This window comes from Ovis canadensis, chromosome 3, assembly GCF_042477335.2.
Source record: "Ovis canadensis isolate MfBH-ARS-UI-01 breed Bighorn chromosome 3, ARS-UI_OviCan_v2, whole genome shotgun sequence".
NCBI classification, from domain to species: Eukaryota; Metazoa; Chordata; class Mammalia; order Artiodactyla; family Bovidae; genus Ovis; species Ovis canadensis.
Window position 1 is genome coordinate 212,083,796 of NC_091247.1, and position 25,026 is coordinate 212,108,821.

Genomic DNA, 25,026 nt, shown 5'->3' on the forward strand with positions numbered 1-25,026 from the left:
AATGCTCCTCCCCACCACACTATCAGGTCCTCAGCCTTCCTTTTGTCTATGGAAAAACTTTAGCCAAAGAATAATCATAGAAGTAAGAAAATGCAGACACAAAGTTCAATAGTCAACAGGGATCAAATAACAATTTAGCCAATAAGCAAAGTCAAGGACCCTTAGTGTCTCCTCCAAGGCTATATATTTTATTCTGAGCCATATGCTGTGAACTGTGTTACATATCCTGAAACCCCAAGTGGGGAAGTTAACTACATGAGGACCAGACTGTAGTCATGACATAAGCTGCCACTATCCTGGAAACTGGCCTGAAGAAAATGGGAACAAACCAGCCCTAGAACTGGAGATTAGCTGTCCTTAAAACAGTCGAGATGATGCTGGTCAGACGACCTATGACCAATTTCAAGATGACTGTCAAAGCTGAAAGTGCTGTTCTTACATGTAGCACCTTCACTCCATCTATAAAAGCCCTTGTCCTCCTATGACTGTCAGTAGCAAAGAGTCAGTTTTTGAACAGGAGTCTGCCCTTCCTCCCCACCCCACCCTACCCATGGAAGCTGCCCTCCAAAATAAAGCAAACTTCCCTTTCAACAAACCTTGCCTCTTTCCTGACTTTGGAGGATCAAACGCCTGAATCCCACTTTTGGTTCCAAGACCATATAGAGGTAACCTGGACAAGAGTCCAAGCTGAAGATCCAGGTGAATGCCATCCTCAACAGCTAAACATGTACATGGGGAAGGCTTTGCAATGATTCCAGACCCAGTCATCATCAGGTTGCAAATGTCTTAGTAACACTAAGGGAGAACCCCCTGGTTGAGCTCTGTGAGAACTGTAAGAAGTAACATGATCAATGTGGTTCTGCCACAAAAGAAGTTGAGGTCCTAACATTTGCATCAATATGGATGGAACTTGACCACGTTTTGCTGAGTGAGATATCAAAAGAGAATGATGAGTACTGTATGATCTTACATGAGGAATCTAAAAAACTAAACTTCCAAAAGAGACTAAAATGGTGGTTACCAGGGAATGGAGCTGAGGGATAAGACTGATGCTATTCAAATGTACAAATTTGTAATGAATAGTAAATAAGCCATGGTGATCTCATATACATCAGAGAAACCCCAATAAGATGGTAGGCGCTGGAGTGGCTGTGAGGCGATACCCCATGTCCAAGGGCAAAAGAGAAGCCCCAGCAAGATGGTAGGAGGGGTGAATTCACCTTTAGAATCAGATCCCATTCCTGCCAGAGACGCTCAGAAGGCTCAAACAAAGCTTGTGCACACCAGGACCCAGGGACCCCACAGAGACTGAGACAGAACTGTGTTGGCACATCTCCTGTGAAGGTATAGGTTGGCAGTGGTCTATTGCAGGGACAAGGGCTCTGGGTGTAGCAGACATGGGTATGGTATAAGTCCTCTTGGAGGAGGTTGCCATTAACCCCACCATAGAGCTGCCAGACTTTACACAGGACTGGGAAATGGACTTTGTGAGGGCACAACAGAACTTTGTGCACCAGGACCCAGGAGAAAGGATCAGTGACTCCACAGAAGACTGTCCCGGAATTGCCTGTGTGTGTCCAGGAGTCCCTGCAGAGGTGTGGGTTGGTGGGGGCCTGCAGGGTTGGAAGCACTGAGTGTAGCAGTATATCTATGGGACCTTTTGAGGGAGGTCACCATTATCTTCATTACCTCCACTACACTTTCTAAGTGAAAGTGAAGTCGGTCAGTCATGTCCAACTCTTCGTGACCCCATGAACTGTAGCCTACCAGGATGCTTCGACCATGGGATTTTCCAGGCAAGAATACTGGAGTAGGTTGCCATTTGCTTCTCCAGGGGATCTTCACAAACCTGGGAACAAACCTGGGTCTCCTGAATTGTAGGTAGATCATTGCTTTACCATCTGAGCTGTCGTTCAGTTCAGTTCACTCAGTCGTGTCCTACTCATTGCAACCCCACGAATCACAGCATGACAGGCCTCCGTGTCCATCACCAACTCCAGGAGTTCACTCATACTCATGTCCATTGAGTCAGTGATACCATCCAGTCATCTCATTCTCTGTCATCCCCTTCTCCTCCTGCCCCCAATCCCTCCCAGCATCAGAGGCTTTTTCAGTGAGTCAACTCTTCACATGAGGTGGCCAAAGTACTGGAGTTTCAGCTTTAGCATCATTCATTCCAAAGAAATCCCAGGGCTGCCTCCTTCACAATGAACTGGTTGGATCTCCTTGAGGTCCAAGGCACTCTCAAGAGTCTTCTCCAACACCACAGTTCAAAAGCATCAATTCTTCTGCACTCAGCTTCCTTCACAGTCCAACTCTCACATCCATACATGACTACTGGAAAAACCATAGCCTTGACTAGATGAACCTTTGTTGGCAAAGTAATGTCTCTGCGTTTGAACATGCTATCTAGTTTGGTCACAACTTTCCTTCCAAGGAGTAAGCGTCTTTTAATTTCATGGCTGCAGTCACCATCTGCCGTGATTTTGGTGCTCCCAAAAATAAAGTCTGACACTGTTTCTAATGTTTCCCCAGCTATTTCCCATAAAGTGATGGGACCAGACTCCATGATCTTAGTTTTCTGAATGTTGAGCTTTAACCCAACCTTTTCACTCTCCTCTTTCACTTTCATCAAGAGGCTTTTTACTTCCTCTGCACTTTCTGCCATAAGGGTGATGTCATCTGCATATCTAAGGTTATTGATAGTTCTCCCAGCAATCTTGATTCTAGCTTGTGCTTCTTTCAGCCCAACGTTTCTCATGATATACTCTTCATGCTGCTGCTGCTGCTGCTGCTAAGTTGCAACAGTCGTGTCCGACTCTGTGCTACCCTGTAGATGGAAGCCCACCTGGCTCCTCTGTCCCTGGGATTCTCCAGGCAAAAATACTGGAGTGGGTTGCCATTTCCTTCTCCATAGAAGTTAAATAAGCAGAGTGACAATATACAGCCTTGGCGTACTCATTTTCCTATTTGGAACCAGTCTGTTGTTCCATGTACATTCTAACTGTTGCATCCAGACCTGCACATAGGTTTCTCAAGAGGCAGCTCATGTGGTCGGGTATTCCCATCTCTTTCAGAATTGTCCACAGTTTATTGTGATCCACACAGTCAAAGGCTTTGGCATAGGCAATAAAGCAGAAATCGATGTTTTTCTGGCACTCTCTTGCTTTTTCCATGATCCAGCAGATGTTGGCAATTTGTTCTCTGGTTCTTCTCCCTTTTCTAAAACCAGCTTGAACCTCTAGGAGCTCACGGTTCACATATTGCTGAAGCCTGGCTTGGAGAATTTTGAGCATTACTTTACTAGCATGTGAGATGAGTGCAATTGTGTGGTAGTTTGAGCATTCTTTGGCATTGCCTTTCTTTGGGATTGAAATGGAAACTGACCTTTTCCAGTCCTGTGGCCACTGCTGAGTTTTCCAAATTTGCTGGCATATTGAGTGAAGCACTTTCACAGCATCATCTTTTAGGATTTGAAATAGCTCAACTGGAATTCCATCACCTCCACTGGCTTTGTTTGTAGTGGGCTTTCTAAGGCCCACTTGCTTTCACATTCCACGATGTCTGGCTCTAGATGAGTGATCACACCATCGTGATTATCTGGATCGTGAAGCTCTTTTTTGTACAGTTCTTCCGTGTATTCTTGCCACCTCTTCTTAAAATCGCCTGCTTCTGTTAGGTCCATACCATTTCTGTCCCTTATCAGCCCATCTTTGCAAGAAATGTTCCCTTGGTATCTTTAAATTTCTTGACAAGATCTCTAATCTTTACCATTTTGTTGTACTCCTCTATTTCTTTGCATTGATCGCTGAGGAAGGCTTTCTTATCTCTTCTTGCTATTCTTTGGAACTCTGCATCCAGATGCTTACATCTTTCCTTTTCTCATTTGCTTTTCACTTCTCTTCTTTTCACAGCTATTTGTAAGGCCTCCCCAGACAGCCATTTTCCTTTTTTGCATTTGTTTTCCATGGGGATGATTTTGATCCCTGTCTCCTGTACAATATCACGAGCCTCATTCCATAGTTCATCAGGCACTCTATCTATCAGATCTAGGCACTTAAATCTATTTCTCACTTCCACTGTATAATCATAAGGGATTTGATTTAGGTCATACCTGAATGGTCTAGCAGTTTTCCCTACTTTCTTCAATTTGAGTCTGAATTTGGTAATAAGGGGTTCATAGTCTGAGCCACAGTCAGCTCCTTGTCCTGTTTTTGTTGACTGTATAGAGCTTCTCCATCTTTGGGTGCAAAGAATATAATCAAACTGATTTCGGTGTTGACCATCTGGTGATGTCCATGTGTAGAGTCTTCTCTTGTGTTGTTGGAAGAGGGTGTTTGCTATGACCAGTGCATTTTTTGGCACAACTTTATTAGTCTTTGCCCTACTTCGTTCCACATTCCATGGCCAAATTTGCCTGTTACTCCAGGTGTTTTTTGACTTCCTACTTTAGCATTCCAGTCCCCTATAATGAAAAGGACATCTTTTTTGGGTGTTAGTTATAAAACGTCTTGTAGGTCCTCGTGAAAAGGCAAAATGATAGGATACTGAAAGAGGAACTCCCCAGGTCGGTAGTTGCCCAATATGCTGCTGGAGATCAGTGGAGAGATAACTCCAGAAAGAATGAAGGGATGGAGCCAAAGCAGAAACAATACCCAGCTGTGGATGTGAGTGGTGATAGAAGCAAGACCCGATGCTGCAAAGAGCAATATTGCATAGGAACCTGGAATGTCAGATCCATGTATCAAGGCAAATTGGAAGTGGTCAAATAGGAGATGCCAAGAGTAAACGTCGACATTCTAGGAATCAGCGAACTAAAATGCACTGGAATGGGTGAATTTCACTCAGATGAGCATTATCTCTACTACTGCAGGCAGGAATCCCTTAGAAAAATTGGAGAAGCCATTATGGTCAACAAAAGATTCTGAAATGCAGTACTTGCATGCAATCTCAAAAATGACAGAATGATCTCTGTTCTTTTCCAAGGCAAACCATTCAATATCCCAGTAATCCAAGTCTATGCCCCAACCAGTAATGCTGAAGAAGCTGAAGTTGAACGGTTTTATGAAGACCTACAAGACCTTTTAGAACTAACACCCAAAAAAGATGGCTTTTTCATTATAGGGGACTGGAATGAAAAAGTAGGAAGTCAAGAAATACCTGGAGTAACAGGCAAATTTGGCCTTGGAGTACAGAATGAAGCAGGGCAGAGGTTAATAGAGTTTTGTCAAGAGAACACATTGGTCATAGTAAACACCCTCTTCCCACAAGACAAGATAAGACTCTACACATGGACATCACCAGATGGTCAATAGCAAAATCAGACTGATTATATTCTTTGCAGCTAAAGATGGAGAAGCTCTATACACTCAGGAAAACAAGACTGGGAGCTGACTGTGGCTCAGATCATGAACTCCTTATTGTCAAATTCATACTTAAATTAAAGAAAGCAGGGAAAACCACTAGACCACTCAGGCATAACCTAAATCAAATCCCTTATGATTATACAGTGGAAGTGAGAAATAGATTTAAGAGAGTAGATGTGATAGATAGAGTGCCTGATGAACTATAGCCATTGTACAGGAGACAGGGAGCAAAACCATCCCCCAAAAAAGAAACATCAAAAAGCAAAATGGCTGTCTGAGGAGGCCTCACAAATAGCTGTGTAAAGAAGAGAAGCAAAAAGCAAAGGAGAAAAGGAAAGATATACCCATTTGAGTGCAGAGTTCCAAAGAATAGCAAGGAGAGATAAGAAAGCCTTCCTCAGTGATCAGTGCAAAGAAATAGAGGGCAAAAATATAATGGGAAAGACTAGAGATCTCCTCAAGAAAATTAGATACCAAGGGAACATTTCATGCAAAGATGGACACAATAAAGGACAGAAATCATATGAACCTAACAGAAGCAGAAGATATTAAGAAGAGGTGGCAAGAATACACAGAAAAACTATACAAAAAAGATCTTCACAACCCAGAAAACCATGATGGTGTGGTCATTCACACTGACATAGAGCCAGACATCATGGAATGTGAAGTCAAGTGGGCCTTAGGAAGCATCACGATGAACAAAGCTAATGGAGGTGACGGAATTTCAGTTGAGCTATTTCAAATCCTAAAAGATGATGCTGTGAAAGTGCTACACACAATATGCCAGGAAATTTAGCCAACTTAGCAGTGGCCATGGGACTGGCCAAGGTCAGTTTTCATTCCAACCCCAAAGAAATGCAATGCCAAAATGCCAAAGAATGCTCAAACTACTGCACAATTTCGCTTATCTCACATGCTAGTAATGTAATGCTCAAATGCTTCTAGTCAGGCTTCAACAGTACGTGCACTGTGAACAAAATGCTCAAGTTAGTTTTAGAAAAAGCAGAGGAACCAGAGATCAAATTGCCAACATCCACTGGATCATCGAAAAAGCAAGTGAGTTCCAGAAAAACATCTACTTCTGCTTTATTGACTATGCCAAAGACTTTGACTGTGTGGATCACAACAAACCGTGGAGAATTCTTCAAGAGATGGGAATACTAGACCACTAACCTGCCTCTTGAGAAATCTGTATGCAGGTCAGGAAACAACAGTTAGAACCTGACTTGGAACAACAGACTGGTTTCCAAATAGGAAAAGAAGTAAGTATGTCAAGGCTGTATATTGTCACCCTGCTTATTTAACTCATATACAGAGTATATGAGAAATGCTGGGCTGGATGAGCCACAAGCTGGAACCAAGATTGCTGGGAAAAATATCAATAGCCTCAAATATGCAGATGACACCACCGTTATGCAAAAAGCAAAGACTAAAGAGCCTCTTGATGAAAGTGATAGTGAAAAGTTGGCTTAAAGCTCAACATTCAGAAAACTAAGATCATGGCATCCAGTTCATCCCTTCATGGCAAATAGATGGGGAAACAGTGGAAATAGTGACAGACTTTATTTTGGGGGGCTCAAAAATCACTGCAGATTGTGACTGCAAAGCTTGGAATTAAAAGCCGCTTACTCCTTGGAAGAAAAGTTGTGACCCACCTACAGAGCATATTAAAAAGCAGACATATTTCTTTGCCAACAAAGGTCCGTCTAGTCAATGGTATGGTTTTCCCAGTACTCATGTGTGGATGTGAGAGTTGGACTATAAAGAAAGCTGAGTGCTGAAGAATTGACGCTTTTGAACTGTGGTGTTGGAGAAGACTCTTGAGAGTCCTAGGACAACCAAGAGATTCAACCAGTCTATCCTAAAAGAAATCAGTCCTGAAAATTCACTGAAAGGACTGATGCTGAAGCTGAAACTCCAGTACTTTGGCTACTTGATGCCAAGTTCTGACTCATTGGGAAATACCCTGATGGTGGGAAGGATTGAAGGCAGGAGGAGAAGGGGACGACAGAGGATGAGACGGTTGGATGGCATCACTGACTGAATGGACATGAGTTTGAACAAGCTCTGGAAGTTGGTTCTGGCGTGCTGCAGTCCGTGGGGTTGCAGAGTTGGACACAATTGAGCAACTGAACTGAACTTGCCTCATGTTTATCCAACCATTTTCCCTCTAAAACTCCAGGAGTTTGTGATGAGCAGGGAAGCTTGGTGTGCTGCAGTCCATGGGGTCGCAAAAAGACAGACACAACTGAGCAACTGAACTGAACTGATCTCATATAATGAATATAGACAACAATACTGTTTAAATTATGTAATGAATATTATGACCAATGCAATGATATTACAATATATGGGTGTCAAAGTAATATATTGCACACCTTAAATTTACACAATGTTATATGTCAAATCTATTCAATGAAAAAATAATTGTGGTTGTTTTAAACCACTACTTTCTGTTTCAACCATAGATAACTGCGATGTTGTAATTGACATTGATTTTCCATCCCCAGCTTCATATCATGAGGCTGAAAACACTAATGATGTCTCATCATAACCACCTGTTATCTTTGTTTTCCTAAAAACAAACAAACAAACAAACAAACAAAGCAGGGCCTGCCTAATGACTCAGTGATGAAGAATCCGCCTGGCAATGCAAGCAGACATGCGTTTGATCCCTTCTCAGGGAAGATCCCACATGCCATGGAGCAGCTAAGCTCATGTGCCACAACTACTGAGCCTGTGCCCTAGAGTCCAGGAACAACTACTGAGCTCACATGCCACAACTACTAAAGCCCGAGTACCCTAGAGCCCATGCTCTGCAGTAAGAGAAGCCAATGCAATGAGAAGCCCATGCACCACAGTGAACAGTAACCCCATTTGCTGCAACTAGAGAAAAGCCAGCACAGTAACAAAGACCCAAATAAAGAAATAAAAATTCTGCATATAAAAAACAGCAATCTAAAAAAAAAAAAAAAAAAAAGAACTTCGTGGTCTGGAGGGGTTCCTATCCTCATATTTAAAGTGATTATAGTATTTACATTTTCAAGGAAAAGTATCAACCTATGAAATTGAGAGGGTAACAGGCAGGAAGGCCAGGGGCCTCCAAATGGAGGAAATAGCCTGCAAGTGTCAGACATTTTTATCTCTCTTAAGCAGCAGGAGAAAACAAACTAGCGATATTTTTTCCTTCTCTATACAAATTTCAAAGGAGGTTTCTCTTAAAATTCTGTGTTGCCATGACACCTGTTAAGCATTGCCTTTTTCTTATGGAAATGTTTATCTTAAGCTATGCTAATGTATTATGCATTTACCCCAAACTCTATCTTCAAGTCGGTTCCGCCTTTTGGCTCAGTATGTTATACTCCAATATTGTTCCTCTATTCTATGTAAATAACACTATTTGTATGGTGCTCTGCCCTTCTTCAAGATTCAAGTTAATCCTTTTATGGCCCAAGATGAGCCATTTGGAGCCAAGATTATCCCCAAATACATCCTATGGCTGAGGGGCCTGGTGCCATTCTAAGTTTTGAGACATTCCTTTCTTTCATTAACAGACTGCTGATAACTATATAACATCCAGCTAAAGACCAGCAGGGGGGTACTCTTTCTGCCCCCTTCTGATGCCTATGTCAGAAGCTTTCTCTGTCTCCTTTATACTTTAATAAAACTTTGTTACACAAAAGCTCTGAGCGATCAGGCCTCGTCTCTGGCCCCGGATTGAATTCTTCTCCTCCAGGGATCAGCGTCGTAATTCACCAACAACCTTTCAAAATCTTGTTTCAGTCTATACAGGAACACTATATGAATTTTAATATGACCACCAATTCATTTTTTATTTTTTAGAATAATAATGAGACAGAAACTCTGACAGCCTGTTGGTCAGTTTTTGTTTTTGTTTTTTTTTTTTTTTTTTTAAATCTGAAAGTCTTTTCTAAACGTGACTAGCATAAGTTCACACAATGAGAAAATAAGAAGGTTCAAGTCATAATCCAGCCACCTGAACTGTGTGATCCTAAATAAGTGAGTAGATCTCTTAGAAATTTAAGTTACTCATCAATTAAAAAAAAAAAAAAAAGCATTTGAGACAGTGATGTTTGCTCTGGGTAGGGTTTAGGCCAAACTGCATGCATTTAGCTTATGCTGACACTATCATTTTTAATAAAATTGCCAACATCCGTTGGATCATCAAACAAGCAAGAGAGTTCCAGGAAAACATCTACTTCTGCTTTATTGACTATGCCAAAGCCTTTGACTGTGTGGATCACAACAAACTGTGGAAAATTCTTAAAGAGATAGGAATGCCTGAGTACCTGACCTGCCTCTTGAGAAACCTGTATGCAGGTCAAGTAGCAACAGTTAGAACTGTTCATGGAACAACAGACTGGTTCCAAATAGGGAAAGGAGTACATCAAGTCTGTATATTGTCACCCTGCTTATTTAACTTATATGCAGAGTACATCATGAGAAATCCTGGGCTGGATGGGCCACAAGCTGGAATCAAGATTGCCAGGAGAAATATCAATAACCTCAGATATGCAGATGACACCATTCTTATGGCAGAAAGTGAAGAAGAACTAAAGAGACTCTTGATGAAAGTGAAAGAGGAGAGTGAAAAAGCTGGCTTAAACCTCAACATTCAAAAAATGAAGATCATGGCATCTGGTCCCATCACTTCATGGCAAATGGATGGGAAAACAATGGGAACAGTGACAGTCCTTATTTGGGGGGGGGGGGGGGCTCCAAAATCACTGTTGGTGACTGCAGCCATGAAATTCAAAGATGCTTACTACTTGAAAGAAAAGTTTTGACCAACCTACATAGCATAGTAAAAAAGCAGAGACATTACTTTGCCAATGAAGTTCATCTAGTCAAAGCTTTGGATTTCCCAGTGGTCATGTATGGATGTGAGAGTTGGACAATAAAGAAAGCTGAGCACCAAAGAATTGATGCTTTTTAACTGTGGTGTTGGAGAAGACTCTTGAGAGTCCCTTGGACTGCAAGGAGATCCAAGTAGTCCATTCTGAAGGAGATCAGCCCTGGGATTTCTTTGGAAGGAATGATGCTGAACCTGAAATTCCAATACTTTGGCCACCTGATGCAAAGAACTCACTCATTGGAAAAGACCCTGATGCTGGGAAAGATTTAAGGCAGGAGGAGAAGGGGACGACAGGGAATGAGATAATTGGATGGCATCACCGACTCAACGGACATGAGTCTGAGTAAACTCTGGGAGTTGGTGATGGACAGAGAGGCCTAGCGTGCTGCAGTCCATGGGGTCGCAAAGAGTTAGACACAACTGAGCAACTGAACTGAACTGAACTCTGTAGTTATTGTTTGAAATTCTTCTAAGTTCAAGAAATATTTAGAGGAGTGATTTTTCTTTCTTCCAACTACTGAGCTTTTGGTTTAAACGTTCTAGTAATTTCTAAAATAATGACAAAATATTTAACTCTATATTTTGAAAAAGAAATTATGTGTTCTATGAGGTGCATAATTTACAAAGCTCATAAATCTTCCCTACTATTTGTATAGTCTGTTATAGCCTAATGAATCTTTAATCAAGTGAACCTCACAGGTATAATGTGTGCCAGGGCAAAGCTTCCCATCATAATTTTGTTTCCATATGTACCACATATATTTTAAAACAACATGTCCTTACATGTTCTTTCTCCATACTTTTGTTGTATTAAAATTCAGAAGCAATTATTCATTGAATAGCTATTGACCTACAATTCCCACTAATATTTTTATCTCTTAGGATACATTAGTAAAGCAAATAGAGGAGGATACTGGGTTTTATAGAGTTTACATTCTCAAACACTCAGAATAGTAATAAACAATAAAAATAAGTAAATGTGTAAAAAGTAATAAGTACTAAGGAGAGAAAAAGAAGTAAGAAAAGGTCAAGGATGTGAGGAATGGAGGTGTGAACTGCTGTATTATAATAAAAAGGTCAAGATCAGACATAGTAAGCAATGGCTAGATGTGGATTAGAGATTTAGCCAACAGAGTATCAAAAAGATAAGAGAGTTAGGCAATTTATAACCCCCAGTGAAAGAGGGTTCTCTCGAGAAGGAAGAGTCAATGAAAAACAAAAGTATGGCTGGTATGTTCCAGAAATAGCAATAAGGTGAAAATGACTGGAGCTGAGTAAATGACACAGCAAGGTGACAAGTAGTAACTAGGTAACACTTGTAGATCATTGTAAGGACTTTGGCCCCTCTGTCCATGGAATTTCCCAGGCAAGAATCCTGGAGTGGGTTGCTATTTCCTTCTCCAGGGGATCTTCCCAACCCAAGAATGGAACTCATCTCTCTTGCAAGTTTCCTACATTGCAGCCAGTGAGTCACCCACTGACCAGTGAGTCACTGGGGAAGCCCCTACATCTGGGGATGCTACACACCATGGGAACCCGCGTGTGCAAGGTTTTTTGCCAGCTTGGATATTTGCAAGCAATGGCAAGACTCCAAAGAGCATCCTCATGGAAGGCTTTTATCTAAAGGTCACAGATAACAGTGGAGCACGAGGGAGAGAATGCAGGCAAGCATCTGGGTTGCTGGAGACTTCCAGGGGCAATCACTTAGGGTTCTTCTTCACACATGGTCTGTGTCCTGCCTCTGAACTGAACTACAGTAAGTTCACTTCATACAAATGTGTTCCATTTTAAGAGCACATTTGTAAGTCCAACAAAATTAGCCTGGGTATCCAGCTATCACAATCAGCTATATAGCACTATACCATAATAGGTTTATAATACTTTTCACTCAAAGAACATATAACAAAAACAAAGAAAGAAAACATTTTAAATCTTACAGTACAGAAAGTACAGTAGTACAGTACGATGACTGGCATACAGGGGCCAGCATCAAGTGAACAGGCAAGAAATAAAGATGCTGTACTACTGTATTCTGTACAGTCCAGTACAATAAAGTACACAAAAGCACAACCACTTGTAGAGGACGTACACTCATGATAGCATAAGCCAGACTTGTGAACTAACATATGGGATTGGACATGTGAACGGACACTGGAATCTTTGAAAGCTTGTAACTTGAAAGATTGTATGTAGGGGACTTGCTGTACCAGGATCCATGCAAGAAATCATAGCTCTGGGAAAGGTCAAGGCAGAAGTTCCCCTCTGGGTTCTTATTCCCACAGTCACACTTGTCAGTTCAGGCTGTCTAACTGGTTGTGCCAGTCAGAAACTGTCCATCAATGAACTGGTCTAAGGGTCACCATAAGAGTTTCCTATTTGAATATCAAGTTATAAATTCTGTTACCCTTCATTTTTAGCACAGTATAAATTCTATTGCCCTTTTTAAACCAAGATTCAAAGTCAGATAACCAAGAATTGCCAAAGATAAGGCTGCATCTTATCTGGTCTTGTCTGGTCCTGTTCAGCTATAAATCAGCTTTATCCCACACAGCAGAGAATATCAGTAGAAAGGGATTAAGAAGGGTCTGTTGCAGTCACAGGACCTGGCCTTGTGCTTGGAGACTTGGGGGAGAGTTTGATAAAATGGGTCTTGCTCTGGATTGAATGCAGTCAGAAACCAGAATTTTGGTTCCCTGGGAAATTTGGTTCGCTTGGTTATTGAATATTGTATAGGTTACTGAATATTGGAGAGTGCTCACTTACAGCTATTTTATGGTAACTCTAAACTCTATGGTAGTTTTATGGTAAGAAACTACCTGCCAATGTAGGAGACACAGTTTCAATCCCTGGGTCAGGAAAATCCCCTGGAGAAGGAAAAGGCAAGCCGCTCCAGTATTCCTTTCTGGGAAATCCCATGGACAGAAGAGCCTGGTAGTCTACGGTTCATGCAGGTTGCAAAAAAGTTGAACACAACTTAGTGACTAAACAACAACAATGGTTTTATCCAGCAGCCCCTGAAAACATTGGCAGGAAAGAGATGGATGAGCTAGTGACTTATAAGGTGAGGTTTAATGTGCCAGAAACACATGTATTTGGCCTATGTCAGTTTGACTACATTTTTTTTGCTAAAAATGTATAGACTGCTGGTCTATACCAGGCTTCCCTGGTTACACAGGTAGGATTTGGCTGTGTGACCAGTGGGGGAAGAAAAGTCTTTTAGCAAACTTGTGCCTTGATTTCCCAGAGACTGAGATTTCCACACACATCTTGGTGGTTCATGCTCTAAAGACAAAGCATGTTCTTCATGATGGAAAAAGGACCCTGAAATATATGCCTGGATGTCTAGGACCTTTCTGATATTTGCCCATGTTCTCTTTCTCCTGCAGGATCAGCTCTTTTGCCTCTATTAAACTTCATTTAAAAGAAATAAATTTAGTTCAGTTATAGTGGGGTGAATGAACCAGGAGCCTGTTATACAGAGTGAAGTCAGAAAAAGAAAAATAAATTTTATATATGAAATCTAAAAAATAGTACCAATGAACCTACTTACAGAGAAGAAGAGGAGACGCAGATGTAGACAATGGTCTGGTGGACACAGAGGGGAAGGGGAGGGTGGGGCAAAGTGAGAAAATAGCATTGACATATATGGATTGTCATGCATAAAACAGATAACTAGCGGGGAGCTGCAGTATAACAGACAGCCCAGCCTGGTGCTCTGTGACGACCTAGAGGGGTGGAATGGAGACGGGGGAGGAAGGCTCAAAAGGGAAAGGATACATACTTATCACTGATTCAAGCTGACATTCAGCAGAAACCACCACAACATTGTAGGGCAATTATCCTCCAGTAAAAGAAAAAAAAAATTTAAACTTCAGTTAAGTACACTTTTCGGAGTGTTAAAATTCTCTTTATATGTGTAAAAAATCACCGCCGATGGTGACTGCATCCATGAAATTTAAAGACGCTTGCTCCTTGGAAGGAAAGTTATGAACCTAGACAGCATAATAAAAAGCAGAGACATTACTTTGCCAACAAAGGTCTGTCTAGTCAAAGCTATGGTTTTTCCAGTAGTCATGTATGAATGTGAGAGTTGGACTATAAAGAAAGCTGAGTGCTGAAGAATTGATGCTTTTGAACCGTGGTGTTGCAGAAGACTCTTGAGAGTCCCGTGGACTGCAGGGAGATCCAACCAGTCCATTCTAAAGGAGATCAGCCCTGGGTGTTCTTCGGAAGGACTGATGCTAAAGCTGAAACTCCCAATATGTTGGCCACCTCATGCGAAGTGTTGACTCATTGGAGAAGCCTCTAAGGATGGGAGGGATTGGGGGCAGGAGGAGAAGGGGACGATAGAGGATGAGATGGCTGGATGGCATCACCGACTCGACAGACATGAGTCTGAGTGAACTCCGGGAGTTGGTGATGGACAGAGAGGCCTGGCGTGCTGTGATTCATGGGATCGCAAAGAGTTGGACACGACTGAGTGACTGAACTGACTGACTGAACTGAGATGAATATAAGTCATAGGATGTTAATCTGTTATATCCAGATCATGATAAACATTGCTAAAATTCTATAAAGCAGAAGTTTTTCCAGAGAACATTGTATTTAGACTAAAATTAGTCTTTTGGCTCCCTGATTGGTAGGATGAACTCATTGGACTAGACACAAAAAGTTTGCCATTGTTGTTTAGTCACTAAGTCATATCCGACTCTTTTGCCACCCCATGGACTGTAGGCCACCAGGCTCCTCTGTCCATGGGATTTTTCAGGCAGGAATACTGCAGTGGGTTGCCATTTCCTCCTCCAGGGTAACTGCCCAACCATGGGATCCAAACGACATCTGTGTCTCCTGTGTTGCAGGCAAATTCTCTACTGCTGGGTCATTGGAGAAGCGCATAACGCATACCAATGTCAAGAAACAATACTTTTGGAACTTTACTGGTGGTCCAGTAGTAAAGAATCTACCTGCCAATGCAGGGGATATGGGTTCGATCCCTGGTCAAGAAAGATTCTATAAGTCACAGGACTACTGAAGCCCACATACCCTAGAGCCCATGCTCTGAAACAAGAGAAGCTTCCACCATGAAACGCCTGTGCACAGAAACTAGAGAGTAGTCTCTGCTCACTGCAACTAGAGAAAGTCCTTGCACAACAAAGTATACCCAGCACAGCCAAAAATAAATAAAAGTATTTTGAAAAATAAATGGTGCTTGGTCAGTTCTGCCATAACATAATTTATTCATTGAAAAATATTTATTGAGCAACTACCACATGTTATGTCATTCTAGGTACAGAAAATAGAGTAAAAAAAAAAAAAAAAAGTAGGTTTTTTTAGTGCCTGCCCTCATGAAGGTTATATTTCAGTAAAGAAGAGAAATACAGCATTGTTAATTTCAAACTCAATGCAATACAGAGGAGAAATCATAGGTGGTGACCTGGGTGATTAAAAATATATATTAATGCATATATATAGAATTTAGAAAGACGATAATGATGATTCTATGTGCAGGGCAGCAAGACAGACGCAGATGTAGAGAACAGACTTCTGGACTCAGTGGGAGAAGGCAAGGGTGGGGCAATGTGAGAAAACAGCATTGAAACATGTACACTGCTGTATGTAAAACAGATGACCAGTGCAAGTTCAATGCATAAAGCAAGGCACCCAAAGCCAGTGCTCTGGGACAGCCCAGAGTGATGGGGTGGGGAGGTAGGTGAGAAGGGGATTTAAGATGGGGGGCACGTGTGTACCCGTGGCCAACTCATGTTGATGTATGGCAAAAGATATCACAATATTGTAATGTAATTATCCTCCAATTAAAATAAATTTTTAAAAAAGAAAAAGAAACAAGCAAAAAAATATATAGTGGTAGGGGATTATGCTAATTTGCAGATTTAGTTTAACAATATATCATTTTACATCTTGGGTGAAATGTAGAGATTTTCTAGGGAATGAGGGATAAAGACACCTTAGTTACAGAGCACGGGATGGGTAAAAGTCTTGTGATGACAAAGATATTTTCATTTGAGGAACTGAAATAAGTCCAACAGGTCTGAAGTCTTTTTTTTTTTTTTTTTTTAAATTTTATTTTTACTTTACTTTACTTTTAAAATCCATTTGCCTTCCTTAGAGGATTTTGTTGAGTTCAGATTTTGTTATTATAAATCGGATCTTGAAAGACAAGCAAATTCTATTCTGAAACAATGTAAATGAAATACATATTAAGCAGAGTGTCCATTCTCCACGACTTCAAAGGGACACACTTTGCTTTTTTAAAATCTTGACCTCTTTCAGTTACACTGGCTCCATGCAAGGTCAACTCCCTTCTGCTCAACAGCTACCACCTTCACGTTTAATCTTGACATTGATAATTAATTTAATCTTGACATTGCTACTTAAGTAGAAAAAATTCAATAGCCCCAGGTGTTATAATAGAGAAGGAAATGAATGTGATTTGACTTAATATTGAAAGAGGAAATAATTTCATCTGGTTTTGGCTAACATTTTTTGTTTGGCTGCATGTTGAAAAGGCATTGTCAGGATCTGGGATTATATAAGATAGGATGAAGCAAAAACTAAGTGTTTCAAAATATCAGCTTATTTCAGCCATGGACCAATTGTGTAAGAAAGATCTCAAAGATATAAACAGTAGGTACATGTCCATCCCAAACTAACTATCCCTTCCTCCCATCTTTCCCCCAGGCAATAGCAAATTCACTCCCTAAGTCTGTGAGTCTGTTTCTGTTTTATAAGCTCATTTGTATCACTTCCTTTTAGATTCCACATATAAGGGATAGCATATGATATTTCTCCTCTTTGTAACTCTCTTCATTCAGTAATGACAATCTCTAGGTACATCCATGTTTCTGCAAATGGCATTATTTTACTCTTTTTAATGGCTGGGTAATATTCCATTGTATATATGTACCACATCGTCATTATCCATTCCTCTATTGATGGACAAATGTACACACATTTTTTAAATGGATAACTGACAAACACCTACTGCATAGCATAGGGAACTCTGTGCTGAGTATATATGGCTGATTCCCTTTTCTATTCACCTGAAACTTTCACAGCACTGTTAGTTGGCTATGATGTTGTTCAGTTGCTCAGTCATGTCCAACTCTTTTTGACCCCATAGACTGCAGCACACCAGGCTTCCCATCCTTCACCATCTCTCGGAGTTTGCTCAAATTCATGTCCATTGAGCCAATGATGCCATCCAACCATCTCATCCTCGGTCACCCTCTTCTCCTCCTGGCCCTCAATTTTCCCAGCATCAGGGTCTTTCCCAGTGAGTTAGCTCTTCAAGTCAGGTGGCCAAAGTATTGGAACATCAATCCTCCCAATGAGTATTCAGGGTTGATTTCCTTTAGGATTGATTGACTATACTCCAATACAAAATAAAAAGTTTTTATAAAGGATGTGGACAGATGGAATCTACAATATACATGGGGGAAAAATTGACTTAAATAAGGAGGAAGGACAGTTAATCTTCTGACAAAAAAAGAAGTTGAAGGAAATGAATGCAAAGAAATTTGAAAGTTTGTGAGAGATGTGGAGTGAAATTATATGTGATATTCTCAGTTTTGATGCAATAGGATAAAATCTTGAAAAAGTAAAATCATTTCACATGTAATGCTCAGTGACTTGCCAAGCTGAAGAGCAAAAGTCTTGCTCTTCAAGGGATTAATTTGTGTAATATTATTTCTTCAAAACTAGATCATGATTAAAAATAAGAGTCCATTATTCTTGGCTAGGGATAACTAGAAAAATAAGGATTTTATAAGAAAAAATAATATCCTGCTTCTTTCTCTTTGTTTGATATGGGAGAATAGGTTGGGTTTTCCCTTTACTTTTTTATATTACTTTAAACACATCACAGGTCTCTAACAGAAAAAAGGAAGTACAGATCTTTAAAAGCCTTTCAATAAAGGACCTTAGTGATTTATTGACACTAGAATATTTTCTAATCTCAAATAAGTGCTTGCTTATCTATACAATCTTTAGTTTATAAAGCAAAATGCCTGGCTTCCTAAGACCTTGATTACACTTGGATTATTATTATTTTTTTAATCCTGGTACATGGAGTTGGTAAGGAAGAAACTTCCCCTTGTTTGTGTTGGAATAAATTAATCAAATATCACTGTACTAACTGACACAATTCCAGGCCAATTAGCCAGAGTCAAAGTCACAGCAAACAACTGATTCTCCTTCCTGGAACAATGCAAGTCACTGACCTAGTAACAAGTAAATGGCCTCTTGTTTCCCTAAACAATTGATCCCCTCTGTTTCTAGGAATATCAGTTAATCTAACTACAGAGATAAGATGCATAAACATAGAAAGACTCATACAAAGTGTGTGTTATACAATGACCATATTCTACAAAAGCAGAGATGAGGCCAGGAGAATTTTCCTAAAGTCCAATCTCTTACCTTACCTTGCATGTCTCAGTGTTTATTGAGTTTTTACTATTTACCAAAGATTTACCTCATCTTGCAGATGAAGAAATTTGTTCCCAAGAGCAGTTGGGACTCTGAGCTTCCACTGTAAGGGGTATGTGTTCCATCCCTGGTTGGGAAACTAAGATTCTGAATGCTGCATGGCATGGCCAAAAAATAAGTAAAAGTAAAATAGACATCTACGATATAAAAAACCTGAAGTTGATTCAGTTCCATAGTCTTTAAAGAAGAAGGATACAATTAGATAATTTGGTACAAAATTTGCTTAGACTTACCTAAAATGATCAATATCACAAACCTTCACCCTTGAAAGCATTCAGATCAACTCAGCTCACTGGCCAAGGCTGTTAAGAAAGTTAGAGTCATCAACTATACTGCAATAAAATATTTTTTTTAAAGAATGTGAGAATTGCCCTAGCCTTCCTCCTTGTGAGCCTGTGCAGTCATCAACACATCCTCTTATACCTGGATTGATGCCTTAGGGCAAGTATAATACAAAAGTCTGCAAAGGAACTAAAGAAAAAAAGACTCTGGCTTCCTAAGAGAGTCCCTGGTAGTTTATGGATTTGTTTAGTTGGTTGGATCTAAAATCCTGAGAAGAGCATAGATGAGATCAGTACTTTAAATTGGCCTCATCTCACTGTTTGGCACTCTGTTGATAGGTGTATTAATTAGATAGATACTAGGGGACTTCCCTAGTGGTCCACTGTTTAACACTCTGAGCTCCCAATGCAGGGGGCCTGGATTTGATCTCTAGCCACGAAACTAGATCTCATATGCTGCAACTAAAGGTCCTACATACTGCAACAAAAGTTTAAGATCCCACAGGCCACAACTAAGACCTAATGCAGCTAAATAAATGACTATTTAATTAAATATTGAAGAGAAAATTTGGTCCCAGTTCCTAGTGGTCAGCTTAATCAGAGTGGCCCACTGAAGCAGCATATTTGTGAGAAAATTCATCAGAAAGTAAGATGGTATAGAAATAAGGGATGGATATTGCTGAGACAGTTATGCATAAGTCCTTGGTGTTTTTGCATGTCTAATAGTCAGATGAACATCAGCTTTCATTCTGGGATATCTTTGGATAGCATCACCGACTCAGTGGACATGAACTTGGGCAAACTTTGAGAGATAGTGAAGGACATGGAGGCCTGGCATGCTGCAGTCCATGCGGTCACAAAGAATAGGACATGACTTAGCGACTGAAAAGCAACAACAAAAATCTTTTCAGGGGCACTTGTAGAAAAAACAGACCTGGACATAGAGAATATTTCTTTTTTTAGGAGCAGGAAGCTGATTTGTTTTCCAGTATAAGAGACAATTTGACCTTTTAGGGCAAAGATCAGGCAAGTTTCCTTGCAGCCCAATATTTTTAATGTGTTTCATAAGCTTTTGATTCCAATTCCCTACATGTGCAGTAGTCACGTGACTAGCTGATCCAGCTCCAGCAGAACTAGGGCATTAGTGGTAAATGTCCATGGGAAGCTCAAATGTGAAACATACTGTTTGCTGTTCTGAGGATAATAAGGTCCACTGTCTCTGAACCAAGAGTCTAGGTTTAGTCAGGATACATGAAATTGTGGTAAGCTGATGTGTTACCTTGTATACTGCAGGTAGAGGCTTCCTCAGACCCTTCACAGTCAGAGAAAGAAGTTAAGTTTTCATAGCTAGGGAGTATCCAGCCTTTTAGGGGTTCATAGATCAGGTTTTGGTCCCATTTTTGCTCCTGCAAACTTTGATTGGCTTCTGCAGTACAGAAAATTAAAATTAGAGTCAACAGAACATTTATAATACAGGTTGTATAAAATTCAAAGTGCTCCATGTGTTTACTGTTAAATAGAAACGAATAAAATAAAAGGACCCAAAGGCCAGAAATGCAACTTAAGCTCTGCTGAGCCAGCAATACACTTTGTCTGCATCCACCTGGATCTTCTTGCAAAGGTGTCTTAGAGGCTGGTGGGCATATGAGAGAATTCCACGTCATCTGTTTAGAGTCCTGGAGAAGATTGCTGGGCTTCTGACGGTCACAATCAGGATTTTGCTAAAGTATTAGAACAAAGGTTCCTTCTTCCCCGAGACAGCCTTCTTTTTAAGTTTGTCTAAACAGTCACTGTGGAGAAGGCAATGGTAACCCACTCCAGTACTCTTGCCTGGAAAATCCCATGGATGGAGGAGCCTGGTAGGCTGCAGTCCATGGGGTCGCTAAGAGTCGGGCACCACTCAGCGAGTTCACCTTCACTTTTCATTTTCATGCATTGGAGAAGGAAATGGCAACCCTCTCCAGTATTCTTGCCTGGAGAATCCCAGAGACAGAGGAGCCTGGTGGGCTGCAGTCTATGGGGTTGCACAGAGTCGGACATGACTGAAGCGACTTAGCAGCAGCAGCAGCAAATAGTCACTGTAGCTTTGAAGTTTGTTCAAACTAGACTTATTAAAGCACTCCAGGGATCTGAGGGGATTTTAGGAGTGGTCTTAGCACAATGTCTGTTCTTTCTGATTCAGATGCTGCTTTGCGACGATATAACAACTTTCCAAGTTGGCAGTGCAGGGAATAAGCAGACTTTTGTACACTGAAGAAATAGGGAAGGAAGGGTGAATAAGCAAACAGAAGACTCAGGAACAGAGAAACATGTGATGCTACAGACTAGGCCAGACACAGGGCTTTGGTGCTTTGTCAAAAATCCTGCAACTCCATGGATCTGGGAGTTGGATTCACCCACAGGAGGTGGAAGTCCATCTCCATGCTTGCTTTACATTGATAAACCATAGTTTCCCATCTTCTATCATGCCTTGAAACATATTAGCATCTTTTTTATTGCTGTATAGTTGACTTACAATATTATATTATCTTCAACCTAGTATGACATTTTCATAGATTATATGCCATGTAGGGTATTATAAAATATTGAATATACTCCCGGTACTATACCAACATCTGCTGGATCATGGAAAAAGCAAGAGAGTTCCAGAAAAACATCTATTTCTGCTTTATTGACTATGCTAAAGCCTTTGACTGTTTGGATAACAATAAACTGTGGAAAATTCTTCAAGAGATGGGAATACCAGACCACCTGACCTGCCTCTTGAGAAATCTGTACGCAGGTCAGGAGGCAACAGTTTGAACTAGACATGGAACAACAGACTGGTTCCAAATAGGAAAAGGAGTATGTCAAGGCTGTATATTGTCACCCTGCTTATTTAACTTATATTAAGAGTACGTCATGAGAAATGCTGGACTGGAAGAAACACAAGCTGGAATCAAGATTGCTGGGAGAAATATCAATAACCTCAGATATGCAGACGACACCACCCTTATGGCAGAAAGTGAAGAGGAACTAAAAAGCCCCTTGATGAAAGTAAAAGAGGAGAGTGAAAAAGTTGCCTTAAATCTCAACATTCAGAAAACAAAGATCATGGCATCTGGTCCCATCACTTCATGGCAAATAGATGGGGAAACAGTGGAAACAGTGTCAGACTTTATTTTGGGGGACTCCAAAATCACTGTAGATGGTGACTGCAGCCATGAAATTAAAAGACGTTTACTCCTTGGAAGAAAAGTTATGACCAACCTAGATAGTATATTCAAAAGCAGAGGCATTACTTTGCCGACTACGGTCCGGCTAGTCAAGGCTATGGTTTTTCCTGTGGTCATGTATGGATGTGAGAGTTGGATTGTGAAGAAGGCTGAGTGCTGAAGAATTAATGCTTTTGAACTGTGCTGTTGGAGAAGACTCTTGAGAGTCCCTTGGACTGCAAGGAGATGCAACCAGTCCATTCTGAAGGAGATCAGCCCTGGGATTTCTTTGGAAGAAATGATGCTAAAGCTGAAACTCCAGTACTTTGGCCACCTCATGTGAAGAGTTGACTCATTGGAAAAGACTCTGATGCTGGGAGGGATTGGGGACAGGAGGAGAAGGGGACGACAGAGGATGAGATGGCTGGATGGCATCACTGACTCGATGGACGTGAGTCTGGGTGAACTCCGGGTGTTGGTGATGGACAGGGAGGCCTGGCGTGCTGCGATTCCTTGGGTTGCAAAGAGTCAGGCACGCCTGAGCGACCGAACTGGACTGAACCGAACTGATTTTGGATAAGAGCCTCTTGGTTTCAGTCATCAATCAGCCCAGAGCTAAAAATGTCACTTTCTTTTTATGACTTATTTATCTGATTACAAGTGATAGAATGGATAGTGAAAAAAGGTCTAATTTGGTAGTCAAGAAACCTGAGGTATGATCTCAACTCTACTATCAAGTAACTGTGTTTTGTGGACTTAAAATCCCCATTTTAACATTCAAATGTTGCACAAGATTATCCCTAAACTTACTTTTATTTTAAAACGTATAATTTTATGAAATTGCAATTACATATAACAGGAAATAGGTTTATTGTATAGGAATACATAAAAGAATCAGTAAGTTCAGTTGCTCAGTCGTGTCTGACTCTTTGAGATCCCATGGACAGGGCGGCATGCCAGGACTCCCTATCCATCACCAACTCCCAGAGTTCACTCAGACTCACGTCCATCGAGTCAGTGACGCCATCCAGCCATCTCATCCTCTGTCGTCCCCTTCTCCTCCTGCCTCCAATCCCTGCCAGCATCAGAGTCTTTTCCAATGAGTCAACTCTTCACATGAGGTGGCCAAAGTACTGGAGTTTCAGCTTTAGCATTATTCCTTCCAAAGAAATCCCAGGGCTGATCTTCAGAATGGACTGGTTGGATCTCCTTGCAGTCCAAGGGACTCTCAAGAGTCTTCTCCAACACCACAGTTCAAAAGCATCAATTCTTCGGTGCTCAGCTTTCTTCACAGTCCAACTCTCACATCCATACATGACCACAGGAAAAACCATAGCCTTGACAAGATAGACCTTTGTTGGTAAAGTAATGCCTCTGCTTTTGAATATGCTATCTAGGTTGGTCATAACTTTTCTTCCACGCAGTAAGCATCTTTTAATTTCATGGCTGCAGACACCATCTACAGTGATTCTGGAGCCCCCCAAAATAAAGTCTGCCACTGTTTGCACTGTTTCCCCATCTATTTACCATGAAGTGATGGGACCGGATGCCATGATCTTCGTTTTCTGAATGCTGAGCTGTAAGCCAACTTTTTCACTCTCCTCTTTCACTTTCATCAAGAGGCTTTTTAGTTCCTCTTCACTTTCTGCCATAAGGGTGGCATCATCTGCATATCTGAGGTTATTGATATTTCTCCCAGCAATCTTGATTCCAGCTTGTGTTTCTTCCAGTCCAGTGTTTCTCATGATGTACTCTGCATAGAAGTTAAATAAGCAGGGTGACAATATACAATATACAGCCTTGATGTACTCCTTTTCCTATTTTCCAGTCTGTTGTTCCATGTCTAGTTCAAACTGTTGCTTCCTGACCTGCATATAAGTTTCTCAAGAGGCAGGTCAGGTGGTCTGGTATTCCCATCTCTTTCAGAATTTTCCAGTTGATTGTGATCCACACAGTCAAAGGCTTTGGCATCGTCAATAAAGCAGAAATCGATGTTTTCCTGGAACTCTCTTGCTTTTTTCATGATCCAATGGATGTTGGCAATTTGATCTCTGGTTCCTCTGCCTTTCTCATAAAAGAATGGATCAACCCAAATAAGTGAAGGCTGTCAGGAGGTTTATTAGAGAATCTTGAGAATTTCAGTCTTATATAAAACTTAGGGATGCAGAGAGTAGATCATAAGTTAATATTATGAATTGTGAATCAAAAGGAAAAAATATATTCATTCAGTGTTATAAATTCCCTCTTCTTCACAAATCAGGGGACCAAATTTGTATGTAAGAGGAAATTAGGTCTGCATATTTCAAAGGAAAGTACCTCAAGAGCATAACTGGCAAAGTTTATTCTGCCCTTTCTTACCACCTAAGGAAGTACTTACTGGGCTTACTAGTGAAATTTATCCAATGTTATAGATTCTCACCAACAAGAAATTTTCCTGAAAGTTGGATGTGCAATGATTATCATTCTTCTTGTAATAGTAATTGTGCTGAGTATGCTTGGTAAGCAATTACCAATAACCTTTATTTACCCCAAAGTATTATTTTATCATGATCTGTTGTAATTGTGTTTGCTGTTAAAGTGGTTTCTACACAATTCAGTACAATTTCACAAAAAGAAGGAAATTTGATACACAAATAAAATTAGAGATTTTCTGTAGAACTTCATCATGTGATATTACATATATTATGGATTCATTTCATTGATATATGAAGGATGCTAGATTTATATTTTATTATCAAAATCAGCTTTTCTGAACCATGTTCGGGAAAGCAAATTAAACTATGAAGCATATTCCTGTTTAAGTT

General features: G+C 40.6%; 1 pseudogene; it reads left to right on the forward strand.

The window, feature by feature from the left end:
- Positions 1-371: 371 nt before the first annotated feature.
- Positions 372-25,026, forward strand: part of LOC138436420 (killer cell lectin-like receptor subfamily B member 1B allele A) — a 39,456-nt pseudogene continuing 14,801 nt past the window's right edge.